The sequence below is a fragment of the Rhodnius prolixus genome, unplaced genomic scaffold (genome assembly GCF_049639745.1).
Source record: "Rhodnius prolixus isolate KJV_2025 unplaced genomic scaffold, Rpr scaffold_4, whole genome shotgun sequence".
Lineage (NCBI taxonomy): Eukaryota > Metazoa > Arthropoda > Insecta > Hemiptera > Reduviidae > Rhodnius > Rhodnius prolixus.
Genome location: NW_027411614.1, coordinates 22,825,733 through 22,844,120, shown reverse-complemented (window position 1 = coordinate 22,844,120; position 18,388 = coordinate 22,825,733). Strand labels below are relative to the sequence as shown.

Genomic DNA, 18,388 nt, shown 5'->3' with positions numbered 1-18,388 from the left:
AATACGTGTTCCCTTAGTTTTTTGTTAGAAATCCAAATTTACTTTGTAAATTTTTTTCGGTGCTTCCAGAAGCGAGATACAGGCACCAACTTCATTTTTTCAAATGGGGAGGTGGGGTTTTTATTTCAGAAATAGATTCCTCTATTTTTTTAAAGAAAAATTTACTTGAACGGTTTTTTTCTGTGAGCGATATTTTACAAGTTATGAATGAAAACACGATTCTTATAAGAAATTTCAAAATGATAATATTATAACGGTTTTTTGATTGAATAAGAAGAAAAGTACTATTTTATTATAAATTTTACTCCTTATTAATATTACAGATCATGCTCGAACTGGCCTCCACCATTAGGGATGCATAGACATGCTCTTTCCTGCCAATTGTCCCTTACTGCCAAAGAAATAAATTCGGCTTTAACCGAGTTACAGGCATCTATTATTCTTTGCTTTAGTTCATCTACAGTTGCAATTCCGGGTTGATTCTGATACACCTAGATTTAGAAATGCTTTTAGATAAGCAGAAATAAGAAAAAAAAGAAAAAAGTTATGAATAATCACCTTGTATTTCAGGTATCCCCAAAGGAAATAGTCCATAGGTGTCAAATCCGGTGAACGAGGTGGCCACTGAATAGCCCTCGTGATGGATATAACACGCCCATCAAATTGCCTATCGAGATATCTCTTTACATGCCTGATGGTGTTATATCCATCACGAGGGCTATTCAGTGGCCACCTCGTTCACCGGATTTGACACCTATGGACTATTTCCTTTGGGGATACCTGAAAAACAAGGTGATTATTCATAACTTTTTTCTTTTTTTTCTTATTTCTGCTTATCTAAAAGCATTTCTAAATCTAGGTGCATCAGAATCAACCCGGAATTGCAACTGTAGATGAACTAAAGCAAAGAATAATAGATGCCTGTAACTTGGTTAAATTCGAATCTATTTCTTTGGCAGTAAGGGACAATTGGCAGGAAAGAGCATTTCTATGCATCCTCCAATGGCGCAGGCCAAGTCGAGCATGATCTGTAATATTAATGAGGAGTAAAATTTATAATAAAATAATACTTTTCTTCTTATTCAATCAAAAAAACCGTTATAATATTATCATTTTGACATTTCTTATAAGAATCATGTTTTCATTCATAACTTCTAAAATATCGCTCACAGAAAAAAACCGTTCAAGTAAATTTTTCTTTAAAAAAATAGAGGAATCTATTTCTGAAATAAAAACCGCACCTTCCTATTTGAAAAAATGAAGTTGGTGCCTGTATCTCGCTTCTGGAAGCACCGAAAAAAATTTACGAAGTAAATTTGGATTCCTAACAAAAAACTAAGGGAACACGTATTTTTTAGTTTTTTTCTAGCTATCTTAGTTTCCGAGAAAAAGTCGTTATCCATATAGCTTGGGACACCCTGTATATGTTCCATTCTATTACCTCCATTACAACTTGCAATTCGTCACCAAAAGTATGTAATTTTCACTAACATGATTAATGCTTTTAATTAATGTTGGCTTACAACTAAAAGATCTGAAATGTTATAAGCAATTCTCACATTAACTAATATGTGCAGCCTGATTCTCATTAGAACTTAATCTATTCCGTGTAAAAGAAAACAGATTTGTGCTAATTTTACTTTCGAATGGTTTACAAATAAATAATAATTGGCTATACGATTAGGCTATTTTAGTCATGAGGCGACAAATCGTAGAATATTTCGTAGAAAGAATTGCAAATGCTTGTCCATGATTTCTGTTGCTTTCCATCATTCTCTGAGTAAAGTAAAACAAAAGATGAACGATTAGAGAATTACGTAGACATGCGAAGAAGTTGGAGGAAAGTTTTGTTTTCAAAATTGAGGGCCACCCAGACAAATGCGAATGGCAAAAACTTAATGAGGGATGAGAAAAAAAGTACTACACTTCATCCTTTTGCAAGCTTCACCACTAATTCCCAATTCGGAATAAAAATATAATGTAATGTAAATAATTATATTTTGTATAAATTCTTAGACAATAATCTCATTGTACAACACAAACTGTTTTATTTGCGGTTGTTATATTGCTGAGCCTTCGTTTTTTCTGTTAAGTACTGTCAAGTATTTGAAAATGAAAGAAGTAAGTGCGAAAAACATAATCAGCATAATTTTTACTTTCAACACAAATACAGTCGACTCTCGATAATTCGAATTTTTCGATAATTCTACAGCTGCTAACTTCGGTAAATCGCAAAAAATTCAGTGTATTTAGATACGCTCGATAATTCGAAATCCTTTTCTTAACAACAGGGGGAGAGAAGGTTCTATAATTTGAACGCGGCCGCTTCCATTCTTTATAATTCAAATTTTCCCTAGTAATGTTTACTTCTCATTTTCCGCTTATTGTTCATTTCCTGCGTAATGTTTCCCTTCTTTCAGCCCAGTTTAACTTCCTAATAATCTTTCTTAGTTTGTCACGATGGAGTACGTCTCCCTTACTGTGTCCGACAAAAGAAAAATTATCGCGGCCGTGACAAGTGGTTCGAAAAAAAAAGATATCGCCAAAACTTTCAATATTCCACTATCAACGCTCTCTACAATTCTAAGTCAATTGACTAAGTCAAACCACATTGTAACAAAAAACTGTTCTTCATTTTTTTAATTAGATAGATATGTATATTGTTATTTATTGAAATGTTAATATGTACATACGTAATTTTTTTGTTCTTTTTTGTCGTTTTCATTATTTTTACTTTTTTACTTGAGGCTGTATATGTCTAAAACTTAGGTAAGCTCATACGTATTTTCAATATACGTATGTACATACATATATAATACATAATAAAAACTCTTAATAATTCGAATTTTTTTTCTCCTTCTTGATAATTCAAACTTCTTGATAATTCGAAGTCTCGATAATTCGAATTTTTCTTGTAGTCCCTTGGATTTTGATTTATCGAGAGTCGACTGCATTAATAATAAATTTCAATGTGATACTGCTTAATCTAAAATCATTTTCAATATCTAAATATGTATGTTATTTATGTAGCAAAAAAAGTTAAACGTGAGCAAACAGCCAAAATTCGAAAGTGGTCTTTTATGTAATAATTCTGCTACTTTCGTTTTTATGTAATAAAGTTGAAATACTCCGAAATTAGTTTTAACAGCTTTGCAAAGCAAAAAAAAAAAACAATTTGTATCACTTTAGTGGCTTTTGATTTTCAAGAATTATCATAAAAGCGGTATTTATTTATCTTCTTAATTCACTCGATCAGAAGCCATTGTTTAACTTGATTTCTAATAATTTTATTTCACAAAATGTTCAATACCTTACAATTATTAATCTCCAAGTTAAGTATAATTATTGTGCCAAGATCAATTCTTTATTGCTAATTAGTGTTGAGTTGCTCTATAAATTTTCTTTTAGAAGACTCGCTTTGAACGTCTCAATTAGTTTATATAATATTACTTTTTAATTCAAAAGTAATCGCTTGGTGCTTAGCAAACTTTCACTTGATCTTGATCTTGAAAATTGAAGTGGTTAAAGAAGATGGGTAGGACTAACTAGTGAATCGAAGATATTAAAAAAATAATTCTTGGTGCTTTTCAAAAGATCTTATTTGAGGGACCTCATTTAAAAAGATGAATTTTGTAGCTTAACTTCTTCTTCCTTTAGGTGTAAAGCTACCTCAAATTGTACAAAAAAATCAATTATAGACAGAAATAAATATTTAATGAAAATGAAAATGGTATTCTAAACTATCACATCAATATTGTAACTAAATTTGTAGCTTAAAAATTATTATTATCTCAAAATTAAGTTCTGTTTTGAGAGGGTAAGTAATTTTGGTAAGTATTTAGGTCCGCAGAGCTGGATAATATCAGTGATTTTATCAGTCTTTGAACGCATGCTTTTCCGCATTTCTGACCGGTTGCGCGGATTCTCATCTATCACCAAATTTATCAGTTTAACTGAGGACTTATCAGTTTGGTGTAGAAAATTTGAGATACACTATGTTACTGCCATACACTGAACTTGCCGACTGATTCAATGATATTCTATTGGAATGTCTGCTTTATTTTCTGTTAAAGAATGGACCGACAGTCTGGAAGTTGAAAATTGTTACATATACTGCAAAGAAAGTTTTCTGATTTAAAGTATTTGTAATTTTGGTTCCAAACATCAGCCCTAATTTTCATAATTAAGTTGACTGTCACAAGTAGAAGAGTGCTATTAAAAAAATTATTATTTTTCATATTATAATAAATACCTAATATTATAAAATATAATAAATTATTATTAGGGTTAAGTTCTGTTTTGAGGGAGTTTCAGCTGTTCATAAAATTTATAAAACGAATAATGATTAAACGATTCTTTCCAAAGTCTAAAGTTATTGTTGAGATTTAGTGTTTCATTAGCCTCTTGGGTTCGGAAAAAGAGCCCGCCTGAACCTCCGGCAATAAATAATAATAGCGATAAATTCATATTAAATTTTAATGTGTAATCATGAATTTATGTAGCCAAAGTAATATTTTTGTTTTTTGTTTTATGACCTGAAAAGATTGTTTTGTGGGATACTCATCACTTTAGTATTGTACAGTCGACTCTCGATAAATCGAAATCCAAGGGACTGCAAGAAAAATTCGAATTATCGAGACTTCGAATTATCAAGAAGGGAAAAAAAAATTCGAATTATTAAGAGTTTTTATTATGTAAAAATATGTATGTACATACGTATATTGAAAATACGTATGAGCTTACCTAAGTTTTAGACATATACAGCCTCAAGTAAAAAAGTAAAAATAATGAAAACGACAAAAAAGAACAAAAAAATTACATATGTATTAACATTTCAATAAATAATAATATACATATTGTAACGAAGTTGACCTGGGCATAGAAGAAAGGCCTAGATTGTTCTAGGGGTTGAGCGAACAAAGTCAGTAACAGGCCGCCACTGCATAAACAAAAGGGCGGTATCTATCTGAACTAGAAAGGAAAGGGCTAGATTGTTCAAGGAGTTAGTGACCTGTGTAAAAGCCAGCTAAGAGAAAGGCCTCAGTTGGGGTGGTGGCATATGTGTTTTCCCAGCCAGTGATTGACAGGTAGGAGCGAGACAGAGAGTAGGAGGAGGGCGGCCCCTAGCTGAGGTGGTGGCAGTATGTTTTCTCCAGCCAATGAACGTCAGGAGGGCGTGGAAACTTATGCTCAGAGAGTTGGAGGAGGGCAGTCCTAGTTGGAGGGAGGCACGCAGTTAAAAGGAGGCAGACACAGCTGGAGAAATCAGATTTTAAGGAGTTATTAGAGTTATTAATCAGTTAGTTTTGAGTGAGTCTCGGGGAGACGTTAGTTTGGAAAGACACTTTGGAAGTGACAGTTTGAGAGAGTCAGTGTTGCGGAGTGCTTCAGAGATAGCTAGTCAGGCGGTTAGTCAGTTAGTGAGTAGAGCTTTGTTTGTGTAGCAGAGACTAGTGCAATTCGGTGCAGTGCGGACCAGTGGTCAGTCGGGGAACAGTTTTGTGGCGTTACGTAGTGAGTAAGTAACAGTAAACTGTTGTGACTGTTGTAAATGGTGACTGTAATGAATAGCGTTAGTTGCTAGTAAATGTTAATGTGAGTAAAGGTAATGTGTTAATAAATCAGGTTATTACTTACAAATTTAGCGAGTTTTATTATTTAATCAAACCCACATATTTAACGTAACTAGTGGCGGCATTAGTTGTGTAAGTAAAGTTCTTTCTTAGTAAAAGGACAAGAAAAACTTTACAATATGTACCTAATTAAAAAAATGAAGAAAAGTTTTTTGTTTCAATGTGGCTTGACTTAGTCAAGTGGCTTAGAATTGTAGAAAGCGTTGATGGTGGAATATTGAAAGTTTTGGCGATATCTTTTTTCTTCGAACCACTTTTCACGGCTGCGATAATTTTTTTTTGTCGGACATAGTAAGGGAGACGTACTTCCCATCGCGACAAACTAGGAAAGAGAACTGGAAAGTTAAACTGGTCTGAAAGGAGGGAAACATTTCACAGGAAATGAACAATAAGCGGAAAATGAGAAGTAAACATTACTAGGGAAAATTCGAATTATAAAGAGCGGAAGCGGCCTCGTTCGAATTATAGAGCCTTCTCTCCCCCTGTTGTTAAGAAAATGATTTCGAATTATCGAGCGTATCTAAATACACTGAATTTTTTCGATTTACCGAAGTTAGCAGCTGTAGAGTTCGAATTATCGAAAAATTCGAATTATCGAGTTTCGAATTATGGAGAGTCGACTGTAATTATTCTGAAGCTTAATTGTGTATAAAAATATTGATGACTACTTGGTTTCGTAGTTATTTCTGTGATGTTGTTTGTACTGAGAGAATCTAAATAATTTTTTATACGAAAAAACGCAATAACTTCTCTACCTTATTGTACTCCAGTCCTCACAAAACATGGCACCACAACAGAGAATCGACCAAGTGATGATATTGAACATATTTGACTTTATCGAAAATTCTGTTATATTGTTTCCCAGAACATTGTTCTTTATACAATCCCGCCCATTTTTTTTCATTTATGTGTAAACATTTTTTTTGCTGCTAAATGTTCACTCAACAACAAGGTGTATTCCTTGGTATTCATATATTCATTTAAAATATTATAGTTACTTAAATGCAAGTTTCTCTTTAACGAAGTCCTGCTTCCATTTCTCAAAAACCATGAATTCAGGCTTTATATTAATGTTTTTACAATATATATGTTTATCATACCTTGCAATATCTTTCAGTATGAAGTATCAATGGTAATCAGAAGCTAAGTCATCTGCTTATCCTAATCTGTAAGCAATATAAATGCAATTTTCTTGCCAGTTGTAAGCAACGCGTTTACTTTTGAATTATGATGTTCCAATCTCTTAGTAAACTCTGCAAACATTAAACCACTGTGATTCTCAGATTTTAACAGGCGTTTTTATTTATTTATGTAATTATTTTAATATTTAGCCCAACGCAAGTATCAGTGGAGCATGATGTACAAAAACAGCTCATCAATGAGAAAAGTTTAATGATTTCTACCTTACTGAGAACTCATTAATACAAGTTTTTCAAAAAATAAAAATAATGCCACCTACAGATAGACATTTTTATCAGTATCATACTAATCGGCCAATGAGTCTGCTGGCTTTTTCTGAAGTTTTTATTTAATTATCATGGAGTACTTGATGGTACTGTCATTAATATTCACACTATTTACAGCTTAAACATTGAAATAATAATAACATTGTTAGTTATTTGTTCGTCTAATGTCTAATGAAAGATAAATTCTCAAAACCTAGGATTTAATTAATAATTATATGACTTAAAAACAGATAAAGTTCATAAACTTTAAATAAATAATGTTCAATTGTAGACGTTTCCCTTTTTGTCTGATTTTTCGCCCTTATTATTACATATTTGTTTCAAGTCCAAAAGTTTTTCTTTAGGCTTCGTTAAATTTAAGTAGAGTTCTTTGAACTAAAAATGTGCTAAGGAGCTTAGACTTTACCCTGCAAAACTCTATAAATAACAAATGTATTTAAGGAAAAGATGTCTAAAACGAACGTAATAAAGTTGGGGGAACTTCTGGAAGAAGTCACATTAAATACAAATATTGTATGAAGTAGATACTGTTTTCGATCAACTGCAGAAGTACAACAAATCGAAGTTTAAATATTAACAATTATTTAGTGAGAATTAGCTATGCAGTTAGCGTAATGGATTCCCCACACGGAGATCCCAGGTTCAAATCCAGTTGCTGGCCCTTATATTTTCTCTACCTAGGAGCTTCTTACAGCTCACCTTTTCGGTGATGGACAGGGGACTGCTGAACCTTAATTAGAGTGATATCAATAATTATCATCTTTTATCTACAAAATCTACGAGTCATAGGCGATTTCTCAAGGAATTGATGTGTCTTTTTTAAATAAAGATGTTAACGGGCATTTCTTGTGTCACCGAAATGTTGTTATTAGGCTCTAGATAAAATTTAGAGTTAAATTTAAGAGTCTAGGTAGAAAGAATTACACAATAAGTATCATAAGAAGAATTTATTGTACTCAAATTTATTTGTTACATCTAAAACGGTTTACATTTAAATAGCCTTAGATAATACAATTAAAGTAAAGATAAAAATTAACAACCAACTAAATAATAAATTACTTGTAGTAAATGAAATAATTGACAAAGGTGAAATAAAAGAAATCTGCATCAATAAGAGTTGAGGTTAATTCTCCGTAATAACATGGAAGTTCGACTAAATCTGCGTAACACTCTTGTTGACATATTTTATTAGTTGCGATCCTTTACCAAGCTTAACTTAAAAAAAAAAATAACCCTTAGTTTCATCATTTTAAAATATTTCCTCTCAATCCGCAGTACATTTAGGGCAGTAACCAAGGCTGCTTCATGTTAAGTTTGATGTCACTCAACTCCACTAGATGTGGTGTTTCAACACACTATAGAAGGCAAGTAATTGGGTGATTAAATAGGCTTCAAACAAGTAGGTGTCAGGTGGATAGGTCGTTGATCGCTTGGTTTCCAAGGTTTGCCTTCTAAAACATCCTTTACCTTTGAGGGTTTCTAAAGTAGCTCATCTTAGACTGTTGAAACAAATACCCGTTACTCGAAAAAAGTAATTGGATGTTGCCAATCAAATTCGCTACAATTTATAACTCTATTCGTATTTAAAACTATATGATTCGCAAGTTTCCATACTAAATCAAAGAGCAGAGTTTGGGCAGTTTTTATGAGGCATAATTTTACTGTTATAAAACATAATAATGCTAACGATTTTGTTTAGTTTTTGTATCTTGTTAAATAGAAATAAATGTATGTTAGTTTAAATAACTGTAGTAGTTCCTGATCGAATAGGACTTTAAAATTTAAATTTAGAGCTCTTTGGACTAAAACAGTGCTATTTGGGTGAATTGGTAATTAGTTATTTAATGTAATTGTCTGACTAAAAATCAATGCGGTGTTTTTATAATGGACATTGGCACCCCCAAAATCTTTGCCTAAACTACGGTCATTTAAACTGGCCCTTAAATACCAGCTTCTACTTAAATTTCAATCACATTATCAACATAGAACCTGATACACACCCAAACGCGGCATGGCTAGCATTCTTAATGCTTCTGGATAAAACCTTAACATTATTCTCCCTCATTCCTTTTTTTCTGGAATCTCGTTTTGTGCCTTGTTTTTCTTAAACTATTTCGAATTTTGTTTACATTTTTTACTTTATTTGTGTAATAAATAATTAGTATCACTTACAGTCAGTAGTTTGAAAAAGGAATTTAATGCAGACATAAATGTAGCTTCATTACCAACATACAATTCAGTCTTTAAGGTAACTCTCGCGTCTCCCCTTCGTAACTTAGGATGTCTTGTAACTGTGGCGTGACGTAGTCAGAATGGGCGGTGATGTAGATATGAATAAAGCTGGACAAAATTATCTCATTTCTAAATTAAAAAAGAATCCATGAATACTTTTTTATAATGAGGAACTTCATTTTATTTGATGTATTTACTCGTAAAAAGTTTAAATGAGAGTAATTCATTAAATTCTGGAATAAAAGTGTAGGGTTGTTCAAGAAAAAACATTAAAAAATTATATTTTATTCATTATTTCTACATTTAGCAGCATCCATGTTTAAGTCTCCTTAACTTCACTTAGCCTGTTGATAATAGATTAAAAAAAATAAATATAAAAAGTTAAAAAAAGTTTTTCAACAGCTGCTGGAGATACCCCATGTATTTAATGTATAGGGGAGAGGGGGCCCCTTTGAACAGGGGGCACCTTTGAACAGTTTTAATTTCTCGCCAAATATTTAAAACAATTATGATTGGTAATTTTCTCCATATGTTGTGGTAGACCTGTTGTATAATTGACAGAGTTTTCCTTCGTTTTCATTGTTTGGTAAAGTCAGAATTGAGGAATATTTATATTTTGTAAGGTGGAAGTAAAGTTTTTGTTGCAGCTTTGATAGTGTGTTGTGAAGATTGTATTGGATAAGGTGTTAGTCCATATTAACATTTAAAATTCGTATTTTTAAATCTAGTAGTTGCAAAAGTCTATTTTCTCACAAAAAGTGTTGGATATTATATTTTCTTTTATGGAAGGAGAGGAGGCACATTTCAACAACACAGTTAAAAATGTGCCCTACCGACCTGCAAGTTTGTGACTTTTTTTTTGTTTAATCGCAGAGAAGAAGAAAGAGGTCCGAACCTACATTAAGAAGCGCAACACTCCGAATATTTTGTTCAAACTTCCTAAACCCATCACACTTCGGGTACAACATCCCGAACTGAGTCTTTAGACTTGAAAGACTGTTAAGAAGACTTGAATCTTGTAGAAAACAAAATAAAAAGGTCCAATAATACGATTCTGCGCGCTCTGTAACAGAAAATGTAAATTCTGTTCAAATGTGCCCCCTCTCCCATATATTGTATATATATATAAATATATATAGGAAAACAAATCTGTTAACAAGTTCTTTAAAATAATAATTCTGCTTGCTTACTACTTCTAGAACATTTTTAGGTTTAATAGTCTTTTAGAAATATTTTGGTGCCAGGTTTTTGAGCGCTGGAGTTTTTGGGTTTTTATAAATTTCTATTCCTGTACGTAAATCATTTTTATTTCACAAACTAGCAAAGTTTAAATCGTTAGAAAAGTTTAAAACTTTCAACATCTTTTTTCTTTTTAGACACCTTTAAACAATGTGAGAATGGCAAAGGCGAAGAAATTAAAGTTCTTGCTTCTTTAAGTTCTTATTGTTTCCTTAAGCACTCAACTTGCAGCCATTATCTGCAGCTAGAAGCGGATTTAACTTTAAAGGCCTTGCCCTCCTAACGAGCCATTCGTCACCTCAAAAAAAAAAAAAAAATAATAATAATAATAATAAAAGAGAAGAAGGGAAGGGATTAGCTATGAGGTTAGCGTACTGGACTCCCACGCGGAGGTCCCGGGTTCGAAACCAGCTGCTGACCCTTAGATTTTCTCTTCCTAGGAGCTTCTTACAGCTCACTGTCCGGTGATGGACAGTGTTGTCTGTAACGAGAGAACACTGTCCGGAGGCCGGCAGTGCACTGGAAAAAGCTCTGGGCGCCAATAACCTTAGATGTTGACGCGCCTTAAATCATTAAAAATAAATAAAAAGAAAAAATAAAATTAAAAAAACTTTCTCTCGCATTTCTCGAGATACTAATTTGCGGAACACTTTAATTTACCTCAAAATATTCAAAAAAATTCTCCAGAAAAATTGTTCATACAACAATTTTGAATAAAGTTACAACTTTAGTGAACTTCCTTGGAGTCATTTTCGAAAAAACTAATTTATATTAAAAATGCCAACAAAGTCTGTTAAATTTTCGAAAAGTTTCTTCCATGTAATGAGCACAGACCGTAACCTCTTAATTTTTCTTTAAGAGTTAAGATAATATTCCCAACTCCAAAGAGTCACCTTAATCTAATTGTTCTGAAAAACAGATATTGTATTAATAATTTCCTCACCTAGTTAGAGAAAGTACTGTTTTTATTACTTCCATTTCTCAACTTCTTAAATAAGAACAACACTCATCCCAGCTTAGCGTTCGACCTTAAGCATTTTTCGTTTCTTGGCCGCCTAGAAACCATACTAATGCATAAAAATTAAACAAATTGTATTTTGTCCGCCGTTGATAAAATATTTTCCTCATTTTACCCTTCTTTTTCTTACTAATTTTTATCACTTTTCCAGATGCTTAAGGCTGGGAAAAGAGGACTACTCCGGGAAATGATTATAATCTTGCACCTGAGAAATTGTTAAATATATTTAGCAAGAAACTTTCTGAAGAGCATTCATCCGAATCATTATAATAAATCAGAAAAAAAAATGACACAATTCACAGCCTTTATCATAACTTGACTAAATTTTAAGCTATACGAAAGAGATTTTGCAATCCATTTCTTTAAATGTTGCAGACTGTTATTATTTATCGCTTTTTAATTAACTTGAACCCGCTAAAAAGCTAAATCCATTCTCTAAAAAGCTTTTTTTTTAAATTATTATTATTGTTAGAGGTTTCGGATCTCCTGGCATCCATCTTTAATTTCATTTCAGTTCTGTGGTAGCAAAATGTTAATTTAGATTACATTCATGACAAGAAAGGCATAATGGGCTATTTCAAAACCCAAAATTTTGTTATATAATGTTAAAGAAATAAAAATTATGAGAATAACTAACCTACAAAAAATATTTTTGTATTTGTGTATGTGTTAAACTCGAAAGTAAAAAAAGTAAAGTACAAAAGTAATCGCCTATTTTTTCAGGCGGGGCTTACGTCCAACTACCAATTAGGTGTCGTGGACGGAGGCGACTAGCAAACATACTTTACTGCAAATTTCTTTGATTAACCATTAAATAAAATCCAAGGCCTAAGACCGGGAATCGAACCCAGTACCACAATGCATTAATTAGCTTTGCAGGTCTCGTCTCTTAACCCGCTCGGCTGCCGTGGCGCCTACTCGAAAGTACATCTACAGGGTGATCCATTTAAAACGCACCAATCGCTAATAACTTTTTAGGAAAGCGGAATTTCGAAAAACCCACGAAGTAAACTACATGTTTTTTTGGTCTAGTTTCCAAATTTTCCACCCTAGATGCTGTATCTTTATTTATGGAGGAGTTACAGGCAAAAACCTGATTAGGGTATCATAAGGACCACTGGTTTTGACAATGATTATGAAAACTACATAAAAAGTTGTGAAAAAAGACGTTGCCCCCATCTCGATATACCTAATATTTGTTGAGATATTTAAGATCAAAGTTACAATTTTATCTACTCGTGATCGGTTTTCAATATTAATTTTCCACCAGAAATACACGTTTTGGGAGGTGCTCTGACTGTAAAAAAAAATGCTATTTTTGACGCAAAGAATAAAAATAATAATAATTGAAGATTTTAAAAAATGTAGTGTAATTTAATGGTTGTGGGTGAATCAGGATAAATTTGTTTTATCTTCAAATAAAAGTAACCATCACATCATGTTAATGTACCCCCGTATGCAAGACTTCTTGGCCTACGATTAGGGTATAGAATATCTTGCCAGGATGTTTGTCTAGTGATCAAGAGCGCGTGGCTTTGTAAGTGGGAGATCCCCAGTTCGAATCCCGCTTGTGCAGTCATTCACAATATTTAATACATCATAACACTTTTTTAAATAGAATATAATCATACACGGGATTCGAACTGGGTATCCAATTCAGTATTTTTTTAAAAATTTGGTGAGATCTCAAATGAACGGTCCATTTTGTCTCGTGAAATGTCCCTCTCAACCCGCACAGATTAATCTGTTACACAAACATTTTGATAATAATTATTTAATCAAGAATAAAGTACATGAATAAAGTAACTTACATGTTGTCGATTTCAAGACTTGAAACTTTAATGTTTTAATGTTCAAGATATATAAATTTTTAATTTCTTTCAGAGTAGAGCTTCAAATAAGAATTTTTTATTATTGAAAATAATTAATTAATTTAACAATAATAATGAATTATTTTTTTGTTGATAATGGAAATTTATCTAACACGGTTTCTATTTGTTTCCAAAACATTCAAAGTGATTTAAAATCATTTCAATAGCCTTAAGTCTTTTTCAAGTTAAAATAAAACAGAAATATGTTCATCTTTAGTGAGGCACGCCCAGAAATAAGCCTGGATGCGTGTGAATAGTCTAGCGACTGATAGCAACTGGATCGCTGGCACAGCTGAAATATCACAATTATTATCTATTCGCTGTAGCGCGTATCCTTCTTGAATCTCCTGTTTTCTACTCTGCTGTAAACTAGGATGATCATTGCGGAAAATTATGTTGAAATTGACGAGTAAAATTTTGTTGAAAACCTTATCAAAGAAAAGATAAGAAGTATTTGGTCAGTAAGTTTATCAAATCTCTTAGACTGCAAGAGATTTCCTTCTGTCTCCAACGGGAGCAGTAGTACTATATATTACGAAGTTATGTATTCTGAAGGAATCGCGTGTCTGGACTTCTCGCTCTCCAATATAGTAGCAACACTAAACTAATCACAGTCTACACGCGAAATTCCAAAATTTGTTGCATTTAATTTAAATTTTTTTAAATTATTTTTAGAGTCCTTTCAGCTAGTTAGTGATTCAGTAACCCCAGAGGTTACACTAAATGCCCAAGTGCACATTATAGAGGTGGCCAACTAAGCAACAGTGGTATTAGATGGAGAAATTTAAAGTAGAAAAAAAAATATGCATACATAATGAACAATTTGCAATTCAAATTATTAAAAAATTTCTCCTGAAGAAAGGCAAATAAAAAAATGTGTTTTGAACAATCACACGACATTCTTTAACCTAAGTTCTAATTTATTAATATTCTTCAAACACGAAATATTTGACCCATAATTATTCTCTGCAACATTACGGTTGGTAAAACCTTACATTAAATTGAAATGTAACGCAGAGAAGTCTACCGCAACATAGATACGTTTTTATTCCACGGTAGATAGTTTTGTCACTTTTTAAGTTTGTCAGTTATTTTCGTGGATTGGACCTATGATTGCCATTCCTCACTCTTGAGAAATTCTCTCGTTAGTCCATATGTCCCATAGTAGCTGGAATAAACCCGCAAGGGGTGGTTATTGCATGAAGTCACTTGGGGAGCGGCGCCCCCATGGGTTACCACAGCTCAATACAGTACACTACATGCACACGCACAGTACTCACTTAACGCTGCATTGCCAATCTGGAGTCGATTTGACTCCAAAAAAAAGTAGGAATGGTCTCTGTATCCCCACATTTGATAGTCATGAGCTGAAGTCCATGGAATTCTTAGTTTCTTTTTGCAGATTAGTTTACTTGAATCATAGGAGTCATTTTGACTCCAGATTAGGATTAACACGTAAATATATTTTCTGTTGTTAACTTGACTCCAGATTACCAATTTGGTCTCACCATACAGGGAAATTTACTTCTACTTCAAACCCTCTGTTGCCTTCCTCGCGAAGAATTCTGAGATTTTCCTCTTAATGTTTTTGAGTGTCATAAAATGTATATTTCTATAGATTATGAAAATCGAAAGCAAGATTCATTCATCTTTATTCTTTTTTGAGCTAAATGTTACAGCGGTATCGTACAAAGGGAAGCTCAATAAACTGGGTTGCTACACTCATCTTTACATAATGATTCAGTGAATCCAATTTGTGTGCTAATCGTAAAACTTGAAGGTAGTCATTGTGTTCCTTTCTTAATATGATCAACATTTATTGCCTAAATGCTTAAGTGATAAATTTACATATGTAATTTTCATAGAAAGTATCAAGGCACAAAAAAGCCCCTTTCTAGAATTGATTTTCTGTCCGAATTGCAGCAAAAACTTGCACCGAATTAGGTTATTTCCGATCCGTGTTAACAGGGCACAGTAATTGAAAAAATAGTGAATGTAATTAAAAAAGTGAAAAGACAGTCAATCAGGGTTCTGAAAACACTGAAATAACTGCGATCCTAAGTTGAAGTTAATTCCTTCTGCGTGAAATGTTAAAGCCGATTTGTGGACAAAATTTGTTTTTTCGTTCTTAATTCCTATTTTTTCTCATCCTTTATTGCAAATTTTAGTATTAAAATTGAAATCAATATAAAAAAAGATAAAAATAAATTATGGAGTCAATATGACTCCACATTGGCAATAACTGACTAAGTTCGAGCATTGGCAATGCAGTGTTAAACATGAACGCACATCAAATACATACACATACACGAAGACAGAACAGTACACACCATAGGGCTACCTTCCCTATGTTGAATAGGTCATAGTACCAAGGAGTAAACTTAAAAATCCTAGGCCCTCCAAAGAGATGGGGCTGACAACCCAACTTCATTAAACAGCAACTTATTGCGAAGACAGGCAAACTTACCTCAGCTTATTCGCTATATAAGCGAGTAATTTTTTGTCCCATTACGTCTGAGGTTCAAATTAAATTACGTGCATTGTAGTCACCGAGAAATTAGAATTACTTCTTACTGAATTATTATTTCATTTGTGTACGTACAACAGAGATCTATCCTTTAATTGGGGGAAAAAATTATCGGATACGTTATAGTATTTTCGTCACGCTTCACTCTCTAAAAAAATTAAAATTGAAAGATCTAGTAATCCGTCTTTAATGAAACTTGTGGGAAATTTACAGATATTTCCCAAACAGTTTCTTCTATCAATAAACTGAAGAAAATTTTTTTTTAGATTTCTATGGTTACTTAAAATTTTTTAAGGAGTTTGTTTGCAAAAATGGCCGCGGTACAGACAGAAAATAAACTGACATTCCGGGAAGTACTTTAGTACAAGTTTTACTAATGTAAAATTGGAAATTGACTTCGACTTTGCCATGTTCAGTTAAAATAACGGTAGAGAGCTATGATTTTCGAATAAAATGAAATGGATTATTTTACCTGTTATAAAAAAAAAATCCGCAAATCCCTGGAATTCCACCGTAATCCCTTGGTCCGCCAACTCTCATCTCGTAGCTGCATTCCATGTAAACCTCCCAGGCGGTTAAAACGCCACCAGTGGCCTCACGATTCCCTCAACGAGTAGACGAGAGCAATTACATCAGCAGTTGGAAGTGTTACCGCTGGGACACTTCTCCTCTCAGAGCGAGTGCTGCATGTTAATTATGCATTCAATGCTACCAATGTTAGAAATGCTGGCGTGACAAAAAAAAATATTTTGAATAAGATATTGTTTCTTTATCGTTGAACAGTATTTGAAATAGCCAACCAAATCTTTACATAATGAAAATCAATTCATGTAACCCCGTCTTGTTAAACTATTTCACCGAACTGGACTACTACATATAAGCAAAGTTATTCAAGATTACTAAATATCTCAACTATACTAGTGATAAGTTCATTAAACTATTCCCATCCGCGAATGTATCATAAAAAGAAGCTCAGACGCAGACTCAGAAGACATATAATTTAGGTATTTACGGCTTACTTCAAGCTAAACTTACTTACGAAACAGTTGAGTGAATAACTTAAGCGATAGATAGCTTTCATTTACCCCGATTTAGTAAAGGGGTATTTGGTGTAAGTCTTTGACTGGGTTCTAGCTCGGCTCCCAGATCCGTGAAGAAGTGGCTACATTGATTCCATCTACTACTACTTAACACAATCGGCATTCTCAAACAACCGTCGCCTGTTTCACAGTTGACAAAGCTTTCCTTTCTCTGAGCTAGGTCCTCAAACCAGAATATTCAAAGCCATCTTACTGAATTTGAATCATGGTAAAAGCATTGGAAAATGAAATAATAAATACCAACGCAGAGTTTACTCTTCGCCATGATACTTTTAGTTCCATATATTACATAAATATTTCCTAACCTGTTTGCTAACCAATCAACTATCAAATTGTGCCGCGGTTAGAGGCGACTAGCAAACGTACTTTGATATTAAATTTCTCATATTAAATAATTCCATTACCTAGACCTGGAATCGAACCTAGTACCACATTATATCTTAGCTTTGCGGCCCTCGCCTCAAACCTCTCAGCTACTATGACATCTTACTTGTGTATGTCCTTGGGAAAAAGACTCACATGGTACCCTTATACCAAATTGAAACGACAACAGCTATACACACAATACATACTGCTTCTTAGACTGTTAGACAGACGTACCAAGATCTTATTAGTTAACAAGCTATTGATAGATTAAACACGTTTACGAACAATGGGTTGAAGTCACTCCTCCAGGCGAACCAATTCCAAAAAAATCCAATCCTTACTATTAAAAATCCTCCACAAAATCTTCCATAATGCTTACTAAGTATCCTAACTTACCCACCACCATGATCTTAGAGTTCCTTTCATTAAAGAAATAGGATCATCTCGTAAAAATTCATGAATCCTTTAATTCCGGCCTCTTCCTTCCTTGCTGTCTGAAGACGTACATATAAGCAAATATTGTCATCAAATAAAAATAGAAAATGCAACGTTATATGCATTCTTTCGGTAAAGTATAGTCCTTACTGTCAATTATAATCAATTCCAGACTTATCCAGAGCTAAATAAATAAAAGTAACTCGTATTATAGGCTATATTTCCTAATAGTGCAAAGAAGGCTATCCAAACTTGAGAATCCCTTCCGGTTTCCTCACATGTACACTGATCTAGTTCACACAATGCACCAGGATCTTGAAGAGATGAAGGTGCTCCTCGTTAATACCAGGTAAAAAACAAAGACTACTCAAAAGTTGAATGAATGTGAAAGAAGTATGTTAAAACAAAGAATATTAGTTAAACATAGTTTTACTTGTTTTCACTACAGTTAAAATTGTAAAACTTAACATTTTCAACCTTATAACTTAATGTGTAGAAAAA

At 33.1% G+C, this 18,388-nt stretch overlaps 1 protein-coding gene and 1 long non-coding RNA gene across 3 annotated transcripts in view; both read right to left on the bottom strand.

The window, feature by feature from the left end:
* Positions 1-18,388, bottom strand: part of LOC141456347 (thyrotropin-releasing hormone receptor-like) — a 210,911-nt gene that overhangs the window by 133,385 nt on the left and 59,138 nt on the right. The gene's annotated exons all lie outside the window — the stretch shown is intronic.
* Positions 10,577-16,235, bottom strand: LOC141456348 (uncharacterized). The gene is made up of 4 exons (XR_012459735.1): positions 15,927-16,235; positions 13,400-13,479; positions 11,514-11,793; positions 10,577-10,868 (listed from the first exon to the last, which is right to left on the bottom strand). It is a non-coding gene; the product is annotated as an uncharacterized lncRNA (long non-coding RNA).